This window comes from Dipodomys merriami, unplaced genomic scaffold (assembly GCF_024711535.1).
Source record: "Dipodomys merriami isolate MVZ:Mamm:240054 unplaced genomic scaffold, mDipMer1.0.p SCAF_112, whole genome shotgun sequence".
Lineage (NCBI taxonomy): Eukaryota > Metazoa > Chordata > Mammalia > Rodentia > Heteromyidae > Dipodomys > Dipodomys merriami.
This window is the reverse complement of record NW_027202405.1, coordinates 3,379,473-3,397,748: the sequence shown is the minus strand read 5'-3', so window position 1 is coordinate 3,397,748 and position 18,276 is coordinate 3,379,473.

Here is an 18,276-nt window from a genome sequence, read left to right as displayed (position 1 = left end):
TAGATAATTGTTTTTCTTGTTAATCTAACATTATACAACATTGAGAAAGTGAAGAGTGGAGATGTTATTTAAATTAACTTATGATGAAATCCCCTGAAAACATTTTGGACATATTAATTTTCATCAAATCACTTCATCAATGGTATTTGTTTCAGAAATATTCTTATGTTGAAGAGAGTTTGTTATTTACAAGCAGTGCTGATTCCACATCACCTTTTAAGTAAGAAGTGTGAGATTGGAGGACTTAATGTGATTTCACATTTAACATGAAGCTATAGTAATCAATATAGCCTGAAAGCAACTTAATGCCCATTTTGTTCATTAGCTCTCAGCTGTTTCCTTTATGTAAAACAGATAAAGGTAGTGTTTAGGAAAAGTCCGATTCACTCACTGTAAGTAAGTTTTTTTTTTTTTTATAAAATCGGGAGAGATTAATCTTAACCAAAATGATGCTAGAAAACATTGAGATACCTATATGTAAAAAAGAGGAGTAAAAGTAAAGTAGAAAAGTAAAAATAAATAGTAAAGTAAAAAAGTGAAGAAAATTTACATATTTACTTATTTCTATACCAATTGGTATAAATGTGGATCTTAGATGTAAGTGTGGAAAAAAAAAAAAACCACAAGTTTTAGATGACAGAGGATAAACAGTTTACTTGGCAAAGTGTTCTTTGATAATTCCAAAATCCTTACTCACAAAATAAAAAAAAATGATAACCTTGTCTTCATTCAAGTGAAAAACTTTTGGTGTTGAAAAACATTAAGAGAATAAAATGATATGCCATTACTAGAGGAGAGGCATAATGATTCAAAATTCCTAGATAGCCTGAGCTATTTAGTGAGACCCTGCAACTAGGTTAAATTTAGTTACAAGAAAAAAAGAACGATATAAAAATAGATGTCACAGATTTACAAATCATTTGTACTATAAGACTTATATCCAAAATGTATTTGTTGGCTATTTCTGTGTGCTAAACTATTTTCATGCTTAACACCTTAAATCAAGAAACCATAGAGTTTCTGAAGATCAGGAATCTGGAAATGGCTTCACTGAGTGCTTCTACTTTGGAGGCTGTCAAATCTAGAGGATGTTTCTCTAATGTCACACACATGGTTGCTAGAAGGTCTAAGCTCCTTGAAACCTGTTGCAAAATGCCTCAGTACCTTGTCTTTATAGGCCATCTAATGACATCATCTAGTGACTGACGAAACAAGATAAATGGGGAGGTAAGGAGAAAGACAAAGGAGAAACAGGAGGAGGAGGAAGAGAAGGAGAGAAAAGCAAGACAGAAGTCATTCTTTACCCAGTCTTGGAAGTGACATTCATTTCTGCCATGTACTTTTGGTCCTATTGGTCAAAATCACATGGCAGAACAATGTAGAAGGCATCACACAAGAGTGTGAATGCAAGAAAGTAGTCCCTTCTTAGAGGCTGACTACCAAACAAAAAATGGAAGGACTCTTATAACTCACTAATAACAAGACAAGAAGTTCAACAAGAAAATGGGCTAAATAGTTCAGTAGATCCTCTGCTAAAGATATGCACATAACTAAAATGCATGTGAATGCATAATCAACATAAGTCATTAGAAGAAGGCAAATTAAAATAAAAATGAAATATATGTATACATTGGAATGGCTAAAGTAAAAAAAACTAACTACACATGTTGATAAGTAATTAATTTGGACCTTTATTTATTGTAGATCAGGATTTGAAATATTACAGACACTTTGGAGTAGAGTTTAGTGAGTTTTAAAAGTTAAATATCCTCTTTCAATATGACTATTTATTAAGAGAAATGGAAATATATCTCTACACAGAGATGAGACACGCACATTAATGTTTATAACAGCATTATTTAGAAAAAAACTATATTTGATGTAAAAATGCAGATTAACCATTGAATGAAAAAAATAAAATATATAATGCATCCTATGGAATAATAGTAAGAAAAGGAATGATTAATACAACAAAATGAATCTATTTCAAAAGGTCTGAGAAGCTAAGATTACAGTCATGAGCCACAGGCACTGGAACTACTTCTCTGATTTTAAATGCTCATCTGATTAGACTAGAATTAATCAGATACTTGGGTAATCTCATCTGAATGTCTTATTCAGATCTCAGTACCTTTTTGTCAAGTGAAATTATACATTCACAAGAGCAGCAATTAGGATGCATACACCTTGGGCAAGCTTTCATTTTGTCTCCTTGCCTTTAGTATGAAGTTTCTAGAAAAAGCAAAATTAAATAGAAATTATATCAGTGGTTATGTGGAACTGGCATGGATGTAAAGGTTTATTTTAGAGTGACAGAGGTTATCTAAATTTGGATTATGATTGTAGTCACCACTAAGACTTGTTAGGTTGTATACTTTCATTAAATCAATTTTATAGCTATAAAATATACTTCAATAAATCTGTTATATACTTTTTAAGAAAACAGAATGAAGCAACAGGATAATTTGTTAACATAGAAAATATTATTAAAGTAAGCACTACTTAATTAAGAACTTATTTGGGATTTTTTGATTCCTGGTGAATTTGTTTTCTTCCAATCAACTGATTTAGCATTTGTCTTCCATGGTGTCTCATCATTCTATCACCTAAGAGTGAAAAATATTTTTGTGCATAGTGTAAATGCAAAGTAAGGGCAAAACAGAAGCCTTATTTTGAATACCTCCACTGGATAAATTATGAACATATGCACAGAAGTGCCAAAATCAGATCTGCTGCCTCCTTCCATCCTACACTTCAGGAGTCATTGTTCACCTTTGCTTCATTATTAAGAATCATAGCATGGGCCCATCCCTCCATTAAGTTTTTCTCATTAACATCTGGTGACTCTTCTTTTATAGTTTCTCTTGCCTTCCAACTGTTAAACTGGACCTCTGAAAACTTCCTATCTTGTCTAAGGGTATAAACTAATATAGATACTCTGCTTAAAGGTTGGTGTATGTTTGTTTGGGCAGTACTTTGGGTTATTTTATCCTCTGCCTCTTTGTTAGTAATGAATCATTAATTAATGATGATTAGCCTTAAAGTTATGAATGAATCAGCTGGCTGATTTGTGTGAGAAGGTGGGTGGCAGGGCAGGAAGTCTGTTGTCAGCATATTTAACTGTAGATGTTAGCGTTGCATTGTGGATATTCCCATGATGACATCCATTCTGCTTTTACTTTGTGCCTTGAGGCCTCATAAGTGGAGATGCAATGCCTGTGGTTTGTTTTAAGATGAAAAGTTAACCTAAGAAGGGGGTAATACTGTGCCAGGGAAACAGCTACTCAAAGCTTGCTGATGCGATGCAGATAAGAATGAAGGCCTGAAGAGGCCACGCCAACATGATCTCAGCTTGAACTATAAAAACAGAAGACTCAGCACCTATTTCTCCCACCTGCTTCCTTCATATAAATAAGACAAGCTTCATTTAAATAAATGAAGAAAGGTTAATTGTTTAGCTAAGTTGTTTCCTTTTATTTTGTTATCATTTCATTTTTTTTCCTAATCTAGTTTTACTATTGGTGAGTTCTCAAACTTCCATAGCATGGATGGTCTTTCATTCCAAAAGTCTCTTTTTCTTGCATTTTGACTGTGCTGATTGGAAAAAAAGAATTAAAAAGTAGGAGTGAAATAGATATTTCTCTGGTAAATATAGTTTTAGAGATGTTTATCAATATTGGCATCTTACTAATTCATTGAGTAGAATTTAGAGGCAAGAACAATTTGTCTTGTCTGTAAACATAAAAGATAGATAGATATACATATATTCATATACAGATACATGTATATATCATTTTCCAACTAACTTGGTATGACGATTGATTGAACCATAAATAAAGATACACATCCTTCATTAAGTTAGGCTTTATTGGTCTGATTTATCAATAGCATTTTTGAATGTTAAAGTTTTTACCAGAACAATATTTATCCTGAGTTCAATTAGTTAAAACAGTTTCTGTTACCAAAAGACTTTGCAATTCTATGTAATTAGATTCAGATGTAATGTATATTCTCTGACCAACTTTAAGGGTGACCTGTTCATCAGAAAACAAAATTTCATCCACAAAACAAAATTTGTAGCAGTCCCATAAGGAAGCTCCAGTTTTCCTAAGAAACAAGCTCAAGTAGGAGAAACCTTTCTCTCATGAGCGACTGGAAATTAAAGGGTCTAGATATTGAGAAGGCACTTGATCTCTTTCTCTGATTGCTTCAGTTTACCAGGGATTGTGGCCCCTTTCAAAATCCACCATCTGTGGTCCAGTGCTTTATTTTGCTAGTTACCAGCAGATTGGCTAGTCATTAAAAGTCCCTCAAGTCGTACATATAATATGGCATCTTGAAAGCCAGGATAAGAAAGAACTCCAATGGGAGTGAGGGAATCCAGATTTCCATTCAATTTCCACCGGAACAAATTGTGTGGCCCCAAAGAACATCTTCACATCCTTATTCTAAATTAATAGAACTGACTGCATGGAATTCAGTGGTACTTACCTTTAGAACCCTCTTCCAGAATCCAAAAGGTTAGCAATTACTCAATTTGTATATAGGCTGAAATGTCACCTCCAAAGTCTAGAAACTGCATCTCAGATGCTAGGGCTGCTTTCGGCATCACAGGTTTACAAGAAGGGATCTGAATAAGGAAAGCGTAAAAAGAACCATGTGAAAATTCCTCTCAGATAAACCTTATAAGCATGTGTGCCTTCTTGCATTTTCTGGATCTAAGCTTTTGGTTAACAGAAAGATTGTCATGAAAAAAAGGTCATGTTGTTCAGATTTCGACATTCACTTCATTAAAAGGAAAAATAAATTTCTAAATGGGGACAAACATTTTAATTGTCATCTTCCCCTGACTCCCCCAATCCCAGTAAATCTGTACCAAACATTTTTTTTTTCCAATTACAAGTGACTTAGTTGTAGCTATTTCAGTTTATATAAATGTCACTGAGTGACATTTCATTTTTTTTTAAATTCAAGAGACAAACTTCAAGGTCCTTGCTAACATTTACCAGTCTCTAAAATTTCCTTAACCTTGTTTCAATTGTGCTAGATTAAGAGCCAGATATCTAAATGACAGAATTACAAAAAGTTAGATGGAAGTAGTCAGTTGTCAAAAAGTAAAGACAGTTCTGGCCTGTAGCTCCCACATGAGAATTTCTCCTTCTGCAATCTATCAAGATAGTCATAACCATATCCCACGCCTGCTCAGTCCTCTAAGTGAGAGGAGCTTAATAAATGTTGGGTTGATAAAGACACATACCTCACGTTTTCTTTGGGTTACCTGCATCCCTACTCCCTGGGTGACATTGTTTTCTGTCACTCTTGTTTCCCTATCCACACCATCTAATCAGCTTTTATAAAAACCGTTTCCCCCTGTCCCTTCCTTCTCTGTCCATGCATGCCCTAAATTTCTACATCACAAATATTACACTGGCAATACAGCATCTAAAATAATATGTCCGTGGACCACAGTGTCGTTCATCTGATCCACATTGTAGGCTAAATAAACAAGTCCCAAAGCCAATGACATTTTTAATTTTTAGCTTGTTGATGCTGTAATTATATATATTAAACTGAAGAAATATATATATTTCCATATATACACATATATGTATATATATATGGATATATACTTGGATATGTGGTTTTGTGCAATGAAAATTGTTTGAGGAATGATTTTATAATAAAAGTTGCTTGTATCTCATAATATCTCATGTATATAGTTCATTCAAACTTACCAGTTTTCTGAACACTTTAACTTCATGCTGTATCAGACAAAATTTATGAGTTTATCTCTGGAAGCCAGAGTTTCTCATCAAACATGAACATGAAAATAAGAACCAGAGAGAAAGAGGTGGGGTTTCCTCCCTGAAATTAACTGGCTACAAACTGTGTTCATTATGAACTCCTGTTCAAAAACATGTAGACTTTTCACTGAGATCAAAGCTACAAATGCTGCTTGACCAAAATTTATGTTCTGTGCTTTTATTTCCTTATAGGTGGGGGTTTGTGAATTGAAGTAATTACCAAAGTCTCAGATTGGAGGCGATTCCTTTCCTTGCTGACACTGAAAATGCCAAAAAGCCAGCTGGATCTCAGTGGTCCTGAGTTTACAGCTCATTTTTAGTCATCATTTGCAGTTATTTTCATTAGTCTTAAGGTAGAAGTGATGAAAATACTTTGTTTTACAGATTCTTTGAAGTTTCTTTCCAGAGTTTCTTTTTAATACTCTCATTAGTTTGTTCCATATTCATAAACAAATTGGTTAGATCACTTTTAATTATTACCATCTTAACTAGCTATTGTCACTTTTAATTCATAAGAAAATTATATCTGGATCATTGCTTTTTGGAAATTTTTATTTTAAAATTCTATGATATCTTAATTGCAAAATTAAAATTAAAATTGGTTATTGAACTGAAACATTCATACAATTAGTTAAATATAATCTTTAAAATTATAAATGAAATGAAATAAAATTAAGAATGAAATCATTTTTATGTTAAAAAGCTTAAAAGCCAAAGCATGTATAAAATATACCATTTTTCTTCTTTATATTGAGTGACAATTTATATATAAGTTTTACCTTAAGAAGCAACAAATTAAAGTTACTAGTATTGATAAGGAGTTAGGAAAAAGTGTTAACAGTGGTGGCCACTTAAGATTTTAATTGCAAATATCCTATGTAAATATAGTAGTAGCAATTAATGTTATTGGCATGTAAGATGGTAACTGAAATAGAGAAGGTAAACAAAGGAGATTTGAGTAATGACTATAGGCATTAAAAAAGAGAAACTCTTAAAGTTGTCCAACTCTTAAAGTTGTGAAAACTCAATATAATTATGGATAGTTCAAGTAAATAGTTTCAAGTTAAAGCTTGACATGGAAAAGCATACCGGACCATAAAGTGTAGACTGTTGTGCATCTTGTATGTAGGTCATGTTTAATTATTTATTGTTTATTCATTACTTTTACAACCAGAGTTGACAAGAAGAAAACTAAAAACAAAACCAAAAAAGAACAAATACTCAAAGTAACATAATTTGAGTTTCTACTCCTAGTACTTATTCATACTCGCATATTTTCTGAAATTGTCGTGATGAAGTAATACAGTCCTTCTTCTGACTTTTAATTAACATTATACCAAGACATTTTCAGGTTGTTACATAATGTTCATAATTAGAACTTTAGCAACTACATAATGTTTCATTACTTTGATATTTTTCCAACCATTTTCCTCTTGTGGAGCTATTAGGTCATTTTCGACTTTACTCTAAATAGCACTGCTTTCATTTATTTTGTCTGCATTTCTTCCTTATGTTGTTTTTAGCAAATGAATTATGGTGCTGCATTTGAACTGGATATGAGTATTTACACATGACAGAGCTCCTTGTCTACTTTGATAAACCAAGTTTCAAAGAAATTACATCTCAAAATGAATAAGGGAATCATGTAGGCTGCTGTGGCTGAACAAAATGGTCCTTCTTCACCTCAAGTAGACCATGATACCAACAGGAAAGCAGAGCTGGCCTCATGTGCTGAAGGCCACAAGTCTAAGATAATTTATTAAGACATCCAATTAAAGGGCCCAGACAGGCCTTCTCACACTTGCCAACAATACAATTTCTTAGAACCTTCAGAAAATGTTGGGTTAATAAAGGTAAGCCATTTCTAAACCGAAGAAAGGCAAAACTTCCATGAGTTAACACATAGACATGCTCTTTAGATGATTCTTATTACTTATTATAACCCCTTGGACTGGAGATTCAGTCCTTCAAACAGCCATCGAGAAAGAGGAGGCTAGGAGCATTAGATTATTGAACAGAAAACAGATAACTGAGCTTAAATCTCTCAGACACCATAAGCACATATTTTCTACACAAAATACACACCAAATAATGAGAAGGCCACAGCTTTTCACAAGTTTCTTAAGACTCAAGCTAAGGATTCACAGAACTGTGCACAGTGACTTGCTCTGTTTTAACTCAATAGTTCTTTACCTGGTATAGGTAACTACACAGTTTCCACTTTGTAACAAAGCTGCTATTTTCTGGCCATTACATTTTTGCTCAGTGCCTTTTCTTTGGGATCTCATTTGCTTCTCACAACTCCATGTATCATTTATCCCCCTCATTTTACATACACTGTGGTATGAGAAATACTGTCCATTAAAAATCACAAGCTCTGAGTTGTAAGGTGGCAGAGCCACATTTCCCCTCCTTGGGATGATTAGAATTTGAAGAGCCTCTGAATGACATTTGCAAAGCAAGGGGGATTTCTGCTGAAATATATTAATAAACTTTGTGGGAGATCTGAATTCTATTTCTTATGATTTGAAAACCCCATATTTAAATTTTCTCAGAAGATCAGTTATCTTGGACATTTATTGTTAAATGCACAACTAAGAAAATATAAATGGGAACTACAATATGGACCCCAAATGAACTCTGTAACATTTTGAGAAATACTATATTTTGTACTCAATTTTCATGTCACCACAGATCTTCCACATCAGTAGCTGGGCTGGTAGCGGAGTTTCAACAATACGAATTCAACTTTAACAGCCACTCTGACTCATCTCTTACATTCAAATCCCAGAGAACAAAGGATGGAGTCTTGTGTCTTTATTCAAATGTCTCTAACCCTGATTCCTAAAAAGAAATGGAAGCATTTGGATCTGGGAATTTTTGAAACAGAAAAAGTATAGAACAAGAATGTACCTGTGCCATAATCACAACTAGTCTGAATGACTTTTTTGTGAAGTAATTAAGTTGATCTTGCAACAAATTACTTAAAATTACTTTCAAGAATGTGCATGTACAGTGAGTGCTAGCTGAAATAATCTCATTAGAGTTGAAAAAGCTCCAATTTTTCTGCTGGTTTTTTTTTTAAACTTCCCCTTAGGAGGCAGAAAAATGGAAAAAGACTGGTAAATGCAGTCACAGTATTCAAAGCACATATGTGAAAATGGAACCAGGAAAATTGAGGCAATAATTGAGGTTAAGAGTCACAGGAAGAACAATGAAAAGAGTGACATTGATCAAGATGCAATGTAATCATAAACTGACACATTGAACTGAACCCTTTGTACTACTATTTACAGACAATTCTTAAAAAGGAAATTAAAAAAGAAAAACAACCTTCCACCAAGGAAAGCATAGATATTAAAGCTTTATAAAGTTTAAAGAGTTCCGCCACAAATTTAAACACAAAGAGTAAACACTTTGCATATTCCACTAACTTAGTAGCAGTAAGGATTTAGACTTTTTAAACTCTCGTACTAGTCTGATTTAAGTCTATTCATAGCTAGAAGGATACTGAAAAAAATAAAAAGAAAATTTACTTCATACACAGCTCACCTTTACATAGATCATTAAACTGTATTTGCTTACACAGTTACAAATATACTTCTACAATGAGCTATGTCCCAGTGAAGAGGAATGAACATGACTGTGTGTAGGTGCACACAGCCCTAAAATCTGCTTGTAAATGGTTTGGCTCTTCAAACGTTACTTCTTTTAGAATCATTTCAAATTATAGCCTCTCCCCACCCGAAAGCTATTGAATGTAATTATTTTGAATTATGATTATTATACTCAAAACAGAGTTCTGAGTTCAGAGAGGAAGAAGAGGGCAGGGGCACATATTTATTTTTCTTTGTTTATCTACAGGGCTGGCTGGGGATACATTTGACACAGACAACCTATGTGGGAATACCTAACTTATTTATGTTTATTCTTCTCCTGAACAAGTGTTGCCTGCTAGTCAGTTATGTGGGCATGCTATAACTATGTACTCTATTATACTATGCATAATGGCCACTCTCCAGTCCTCCTTTACCTCTCCCAAGTTGTCTGTGCCTTAAAATTAGTTCCTTCCCTTCTTGGCCTTACTATAATGCCCTACATACAGAAAGCATTCATTGAAAAAAATAAAAACCCAATGAATTAACAACACTCACTCACACACACACACACACACACACACACACACACACACACACACACACACACACACACACACACACACACACACACACATTAGAACAGCCAGGCACTGGTGGCTCACACCTGTAATCCTAGCTATTAAAGAGGGTGAGATGTGAGGATCACAGCTTATAGCCAACTCAGGCAGGAAAGCCTGAGAGAGTCTTATCTCCAATAAGCTATTTAAACTTGAAAGTAGACTTCTGACTCAAGGGGTAGAGTGCTAGCCTTGAGCCAAAACAGCTCAGGGATAGTGCCCAGGCCTTGATTTCAAACCCCATGATAAGTGTGAAAGAAAGAAAGAAAGGAAGGAAGGAAGGAAGGAAGGAAGGAAGGAAGGAAGGAAGGAAGGAAGGAAGGAAGGAAGGAAGGAAGGAAGGAAGGAAAATAAAAAACTGTAGCTTGATCCTTCACTTTCAGCCTCTTCATTTTCTCTACCTGAACTTTCTGAGCTGTGTTTCACATAGATTTATTTGGCCATTGTTCTATACAATGACTCCCTTGGAAGTGAGGTGAAATCAGCTGCAAGGGTGATAAAGGTGGAGTATTTGGGCAGTGGTGTGGATGGTGTGTGTGTGTGTGTGTGTGTGTGTGTGTGTGTGTGTGTGTGTGTGTCTAGATTCATTGATAGAAGGCTGTCCTTAGTTTTCAATGATGGAAAAATAATAAGGTTGCATAACTCAAAAGACCATTGCAAATTGTTACAAAACAGGTGAAGCACACAGTCCCCAGAGCAGTCTGAGACTTGGTTCATATGTGTGCTTCATGGTGATGAGAGCCCAAAGCAATTGTACCTCTGCTCTATCCAGCCTTTAGAGAGGAAGAATGAAATAATGTCACTACTGTGCTCCTGCTCTGTCCCTGTAGTTACAGCCATCCAGGCTCAAAGTTGAGTGTGGCTACTGTGGTTATTCGTGGGCAAGGTGCCTCCTTGGGCTTTTCCTGTGCTGCATACCTATCTCATTGCTAAACTGTGTCTGGTTAGGGAGCCCATGCACATGCTCTTGTATGGTAAAAGAAAAAGTAGCTTCACTACAGAACTTACTTGAGGTTCAGCCCAGGCACACAGCAGGCTGCTGGCCAAGGTGTGCCCACTAAGCCCCTAACAAATGAATCATGAATCTGGGTGATTGGAGAGACAAATGTTTACTGTGGAACAGTAACAAAAAAGTCTGGGCTATTTGCCATTTGAAGGGAAAAGGCATATGAACTTTCTTTTCCCTTTCTGGATAGAGCTCTGAGAAGGTGTAGTACTTTCAACTTAGTTGTTAGAGGGTTCTATTGTTGAGAGAGATAGATTGAGAGACAGACAGAAACAGAGACATACACAGAGACAAATGACAGACAGAGGCAAAGAGTGAGAGAGAAACACACACAGAGACAGATGGAAACTTCACAGCACACACATGTATGAAGCAATTTACTCTCTTAGGACAGAAGATTTGTTTTACCATAAAGTGAAGTATGATGGAGCAATTATAACTTCTCTTTTGCTCTCACATCACTTTATTAAGGTTGTAGAATGAGAAGTCTCTGTTTTATTCATTTACTACCAAGATGAAAGCAGAGTAATATAAGGCTTATGAGCATGAGCCTTCACTCTGTTCACTATCAATTCTAGATCTGGCTGTGTGACTTCTAGCAAGTTACTTTAGATCTTCCTCTCTGGCCACTGCAATTAGACAATATGTGTATGAGTTAAGAATTTAGAATGATATCCAGAATAGATTACACCTGAAAGAAATGTTACTTGAAAGTCATTTATGAATCTTATTTTTTAAATTAGAATTTGGATAGAATTCTGTCAATAGCATTATACCCAAAGACCCCAAATATCTACCACTGTATGGCCCACCAAGGTAGGTTAGTTTGTTTATGTACACAAAGTTACCTAGGTAGTGGAATTTTAAATGACCCATTTGTCTATTATTAACCTTTCTTGCCTGAATTTTTATAATTTATAATAATTATAATAATTTATAAATAATTATAAAAATTTAAAATAGTCATAAATTGTAGTTTACTACCCTGGTAAATTTCAGAAAATGGAAATTGGATAAATGAAAACTCAGAGAATAGACATTCAGTATAGAAATATACTCTATCCCAAAAGGTGAAAATGGAGAAAAATATAGAATGTGGATGGTTGTTACTAATATTCTATGATTCATGTGTACACAACAGAAGGCTGATTCTAGCTTTCGGTAACTGAGATGTAATCAGTTTTTATTTTTGGCAAGCAGAACACTTTTGTAAAACAATGTTTTGCTTCTACTTGATTCTCTGGCCACCTGACAAATGATGTCACAATCCAGCATTCAACATGGAAAGGTTCTCTAGCATCTTCACTCAACTTATTCATGGAGCAGCTGAGAACAAGAAGCTATTTTCAGTTACACTGGAAATGCACCAGAAAGTTGCCCACTGTGTGGTAGAGTAGGAGTGATTTATTAAATGAGAAAGTGAACCATTGGCCAATGGCAAGTTGACAGCTAATACAAACCTTGCAGTTAAGACCCATCCTTCCATGCAAAGATATTTAAAAAGGGAAGCAGAGAAACTGAGGTGATTTGAATGACTTACACAAACACCAAGATCTGACACTCATTCTATAAGATTACTAAAATTACACAGTTTTCCAACTTCAAGGCTGAGTAATGAAGGAAAGAAAAGACATAAAATTTTAGAAACTTACTTCACCAAAGACCTATTTCGGGTGCTCTAAAAATATCAGTAGGACCTCATGTAAAATTTCCTTGTAAGGCCCCTTTCTTCAGAACCTCTCTTTATAATCCAAACCTCAAGCTCAGCTACAGTGTAAGTGGAGAAGACAGTGGTAGGAAAGGAGATTTAGGAGTTGATTTTACAAAATGCCCCTTAATAACTTTTACCTGTATACGATAGTATCTACTTGACATTTTATTTTATTTTATTATTTATTTAGTTTTTTGTCAGTCGTGGGGCCTGGACTCTGGGCCTGGGCACTGTCGCTCAGCTCTTCAGCTCAAGGCTAGCACTCTACCACTTAAGCCACAGCACTACTTCCGGCTTTTTCTGCTTATGTGGTGCTGAGAAATTGAACACAAGGCCTCATGCATGCAAGGCAAGCACTCTACCACTGAGCCACTTTCCCAGCCCATCTATTTGACATTTTAAAGGAATGGATTTCTATTTGTAAAATTAATTCTGCTTTGGATCAATAAGATGACAGGTTGAAAAGCCCTAGTCCCCCTTTTTTGCCTAATGGAACAGTAATTTGACAAAATACCTGGATGAGTTTCCTTCGTAATAGGTCCAGAAATGAGTTAAGATGTTTCAGCTTAAGGAGGTGAGATGAAATCAGCCACATCAAAACCAGTAGGAAAATGTGTGACACTCACTGTTGCAATCTCTTCCTCTGACACAACATACTACAAATGGGAAGAAACTCTGGCCTACTCCCAGGGGAGGGGAAGAAAAAGATTAGAACATAAATCTTACAACTCATCCTTTATGGAAAGAATGCTGGTCTGAGACTGAATTCTGTCTTGCTTGAATATAAATGGATAGGAAAGGATGAAGATGAAGACCACTGAAAACGAAGGTAACATTTTAAATTAGCAAACTCTTGCTAATTATTACCCACCCCCTCCAACTCTAATAGGGAAAAAAAATAATCTTGCAATTCTCAGCTTCCTCCTGGGAGTACAATGAGTTGGAACATGTATCTTAACAGTTAAGATTTTCAGACGATTACCCAACAGACATATCTATCTGTCTTACCTATGGCAGGACCTGGCATACTCTAGATGCCCCGAGGGCCATGGAGAACAAAAGAGACATGGATACTTTGCTGTTTCTCTAAAGGGCCTATGATACAACAGAGGTCAATAAAACTGAATTGACTATTGAAGGAGTAAGGGAAGAATAGACTATACATTCCATACAGTGTTTCTATACTAGTTTCTGTCTTGCATGACCTGTAGCATTGATGGCACCCGAAATTCCCTAGATGCTTGGTTGGCACCGAGAACCAAAAAAATCTGGACAGTGTGATGCTACATCAAAGGAATTGCAGTAGAGCAGACAAGAGACAATCCAGTTCTGCAGCTATCCTCTTGGGATGGGGGAGGAAGAATGAGCTATGCATCCAACATTCTGGCTTTTAGGGAAGGGGGCTGCCAGTGACTGGTTTCTGTCTTACATATCTTAGAGCATCGGTGGGGCCTAGCATACTCTCAATGACTTGGAACTGTTGAGAACAAAAATAGAATGAGGAGTTTGCTGATACTACACAGATCCTATGATCTCGCAGAGGAAAATCGGCCTTATAGGGTTGTTTCCTCCTTAGAAACAGGGTAGATGGAGAAGAAGGCAGCATAAGTTCAGTATTCAACCTGTTCGTGGGATGTTTGAAGCAGTGATTTCTGTCTCACCAGCCTTAGTACGCTGAAGAGTCTAGCTTAATTTATGTTATCTTAGTGGGCCCCAACCAGAAAAATGATCAAAGTTCACAGAAGTTCCAAAGAACATGTAATACCACTGACAGACACCAGAGTGAGTAAGAGATTATCAGCGTCTAATGAAATAAATGTGTTAAACTTTTTGGGATATGTATTCAGAGAAAATACATCAACAGAGAATATTTGAGATCTTCCCAGAACCTCTCTCTAGCAGGGCTGACTGGTAAAGATACTTCTGTGTATGAAGCCAGTTCATAGAGACAGGGAGACAGCTGTTTTCTGCTCTTTCTCCTTCTCCACCTCTTCCTCCTTCTTTTCTTCAAGGGCAATTATCAAAATGATGATAGACATTTCCTTTCTAGTAATTACTTTAAATGTAAATGGATTTCTTAACCAAAAGAAAGTATAATGATGAGTTAAAAACACAAAATAAAAGTATATATTGTCTATAAGACTTTCTTCAGATTTAAAGACATCTGGAGCATGAAACTAAAAGAAAAAAAGGTATACCATGCTAATGATAATCAAAAAAACACATAATCATGACAATGCTATAAATAGAAATATATACATGAAAAAACACCTGAAATACAAAAAGCAAACTTTTAACAAGATGGAAAAAAGAGTAAGAAGAGTCTAAAGTATTTCTTAGTGTAGATGGTAACTATTAGAGGAATGGTTGATTTTTTAAAAAACCCAGAGGACTTAAACAACACTGTAGACAAAATAGACCTAACAGATATAAAAAATATATATATTCTACAGCCAAAAAATAGAATAGACATGTTTCCCAATCACACACGTTACATTATCCAGAGTAAAACATACACCACAAACAAGTCTTAAGTAAATTAAGATGACTGAAATCATACCAAATATCTTTTTTGACCACAATGGAAAGTGGAAATCAGTAACAGGAGGAATTTTTGAAAAGTCAGGAATATGTGGGGATTAAATACTTCCTTATGAAAAAAACAGAGTCAAAAGAGAAATCAAAGAGGAAATTAGTAAATACTCTGAGACAAATGAAAATGATGAAAGCATAACATACCAAAACTTTAAAAAGTACAGAAAAGGCAGTACAAGGAATGGATTAAGTAGTGTTAAATGCCCACTTGATAAACAAAGAGAGAACTCAAATAACCAATCTAATTTACATATCAAGAAACTACATAAAGAAAAACAAAATATGAACACAAGAGTTTTTGTTGTTGTTGTTTTTAATATACTATGTGATTTTCTTTTGTTTCTTTTGTATGTTCTTCCCCCTATGGTATATCCCCTGTTGTCACTGTATTTGATTTTGCTACCCTGAATCTTATATATACATTTATCTAATTTGGGGGGGGGAGGGGAATAACAAAATGCTGAAATAAAGACACAGGATGACCCATTCAACCATGTGACTCACAAGACACTATGTTGGAAATGAACTTTACAACTCTGGGGGCAAGGGGAAGGGGAGAGTGGGGGACAGAGAAGCGGGGGGGGGGGGAGTGGTGAATGTGGGGGAGGGAATAGATAGTAGGAGAAAAACAAAGGAGGGGTAACAATGCTCAATAAGAAATGTACTCATTACCTTACTCATGTAACTGTGACCCCTCTGTACAGTATCTTTACAATAAAATAAAAAATAATGCTGATGATACCTGTCAGGTTTTATCAGCTCCAAAAAACACTATTCTCTGAAAAGCATGCATGGTAAACAGCATCTGTATGGGGGAGGGCAACCAAGTGGGAGAGATTCTTGATGGGTTTTTTGTTTCTAAATACAAGAAAAAAATAGTGCTGAAAGAAGGACACAGGATGACCCATTGCAACAATGATACCCACAATACACTATATTGGAAATGAACTTTACAACATTGTCGGGAGGGGGAATGAGGGAGGTGGGGAAGGGAAGGGATAGTAGGAGAGAAACAAAGGAGAAGGTAACAATACTGAATAAGAAATGTACTCATTACATTACTCATATCACTGTAATCCTCTGTACAGCATTTTTACAATAAAATTAAATTAAAAAAAGAAAGAAAAACAGGTGACGTGCCACATGAGCTGCCTGGGTGTGGGACACACTTAGTAGAATTAGACATGAGAGTTAGTTATTGATGTGGATTATATTTGAAGTGTTTGAATAAATTGAGTGAAACTTTAAAAAAAGAAAACTCTTAGCTCGTGGTTAACAAAAGGAAAGAAATAACAAAGATTAGAATAACCATACAAGAAATGGAAGGTAGGGAAACACCAATGAAATCAGCAATTGATATTCAGAAAAGATGAATGAAAAAGATAAACCCTGACCTAGATTAAGAAAAAATAAAACGGAGATGTAAACAATATATAAAATCCTGAAATAGGAAATCTTATAATTGGTATAACAGAAGTAAAAATACCTTGAGATTATAGTAAATATATGCCAAAAATTGTATAACCTACATGAAATGATAATTTTTCAGAAACATATGACCTACCAAGAATGGATAATGAAGTAACAGGCATTTAACTAGTAAGGAGATTAAATCAGTCATCAAAATCTTTCTTAGAGCCAGGCACTGGTGGCTCACGCCTGTAATCCTAGCTACCCAGGAGACTGAGATCTGAGGATCACGGTTCAAAGCCAGCCTGGGCAGGAAACTCCGTGAGACTCTTATCTCCAATAAACCACCAGAAAAACTGGAAGTGGCGCTATAGCTCAAGTGGTAGAACATTCGCCTTGAGCTGAAGAGCTGAAGGACATTACTCAGGCCCAGAGTTCAAGCCCCATGACCGACAAAAAACAAAACAAAACAAAAACTTTCTTAGAAAGAAAAGCCATAGATAAAACAACTACATTGGAAAAGAACAATAAACATGCACTGAATTAACACAAGTTTGTTCAAACTATTCCAATAAACTAGAGGAAGAATACTTCCAATACTTGATTTTATGAGGTTAAAATTATCCCATACAGAGCCAGATAAGGACTATAGAAGAAAAGAAAACTAGTATCAATAGTGACTATAGATACCAAAATATTCAAAATACTGGCACAAAAAATTCAACACAACGTGACTGACTTGGTATTATTTTTGGGATGCTCGGATATGCTAATATTAAAATCAATTAATGTGATACAACACATCAACAGAACAAGTACAAAAATAACATAATCACCTTTATCATCTCAGAAAACACATTTAATGAAAATTCAACACTTTTTAATGAGAAAAAAATTAATCAACTAAGACTGAAAAGAATTTACTTCAGTGTAAAAGAACCAGATACGCAAAGTCCACAGTTAACATCATACCCAATAGCAAAAAGTGAAACTTTTCTACTATGATCTGGAGCAAATCAGGAATGCCAGACCTCCAGTTCTCATTAACATAGAAATAGAAGTCCTACCTAGACCAAACAAGCAAAACAAAATACAACAACAATGAAAGCAGTGGACAATGGGCATTGCTCCAAAGAAAAATTATACAGAGTCTACAGATACATAGAAAGATGCTCAAGAAAAGATGCTCTGTAGTCCTTAGGGGAATGCCAGCCAAACTCACAACAAAGTACACAGTTATGGCTCTCTTCACAGCATGGTTATCTACGCTATATGAATGTGTATGTGTATGTATTTGAAAATAGCAAATGTTGATAAGGAAGTACAGAAACAGGAGTCCTTGTACAGTACAGGGACATAAAAAAAATCATACAGACACCATTAAAGAAGTTTTAAAAAATAGAAATAGTAAAAAAATTAACAATCCTAGGTTGAAGTATTTTTCTACATGAAAGGATTGAAAAGGATCTCAAAGAAATACCTTGAGTAACATGTTTTTTGAAACATCAATAACAATATCCAAGAGATAGAAATA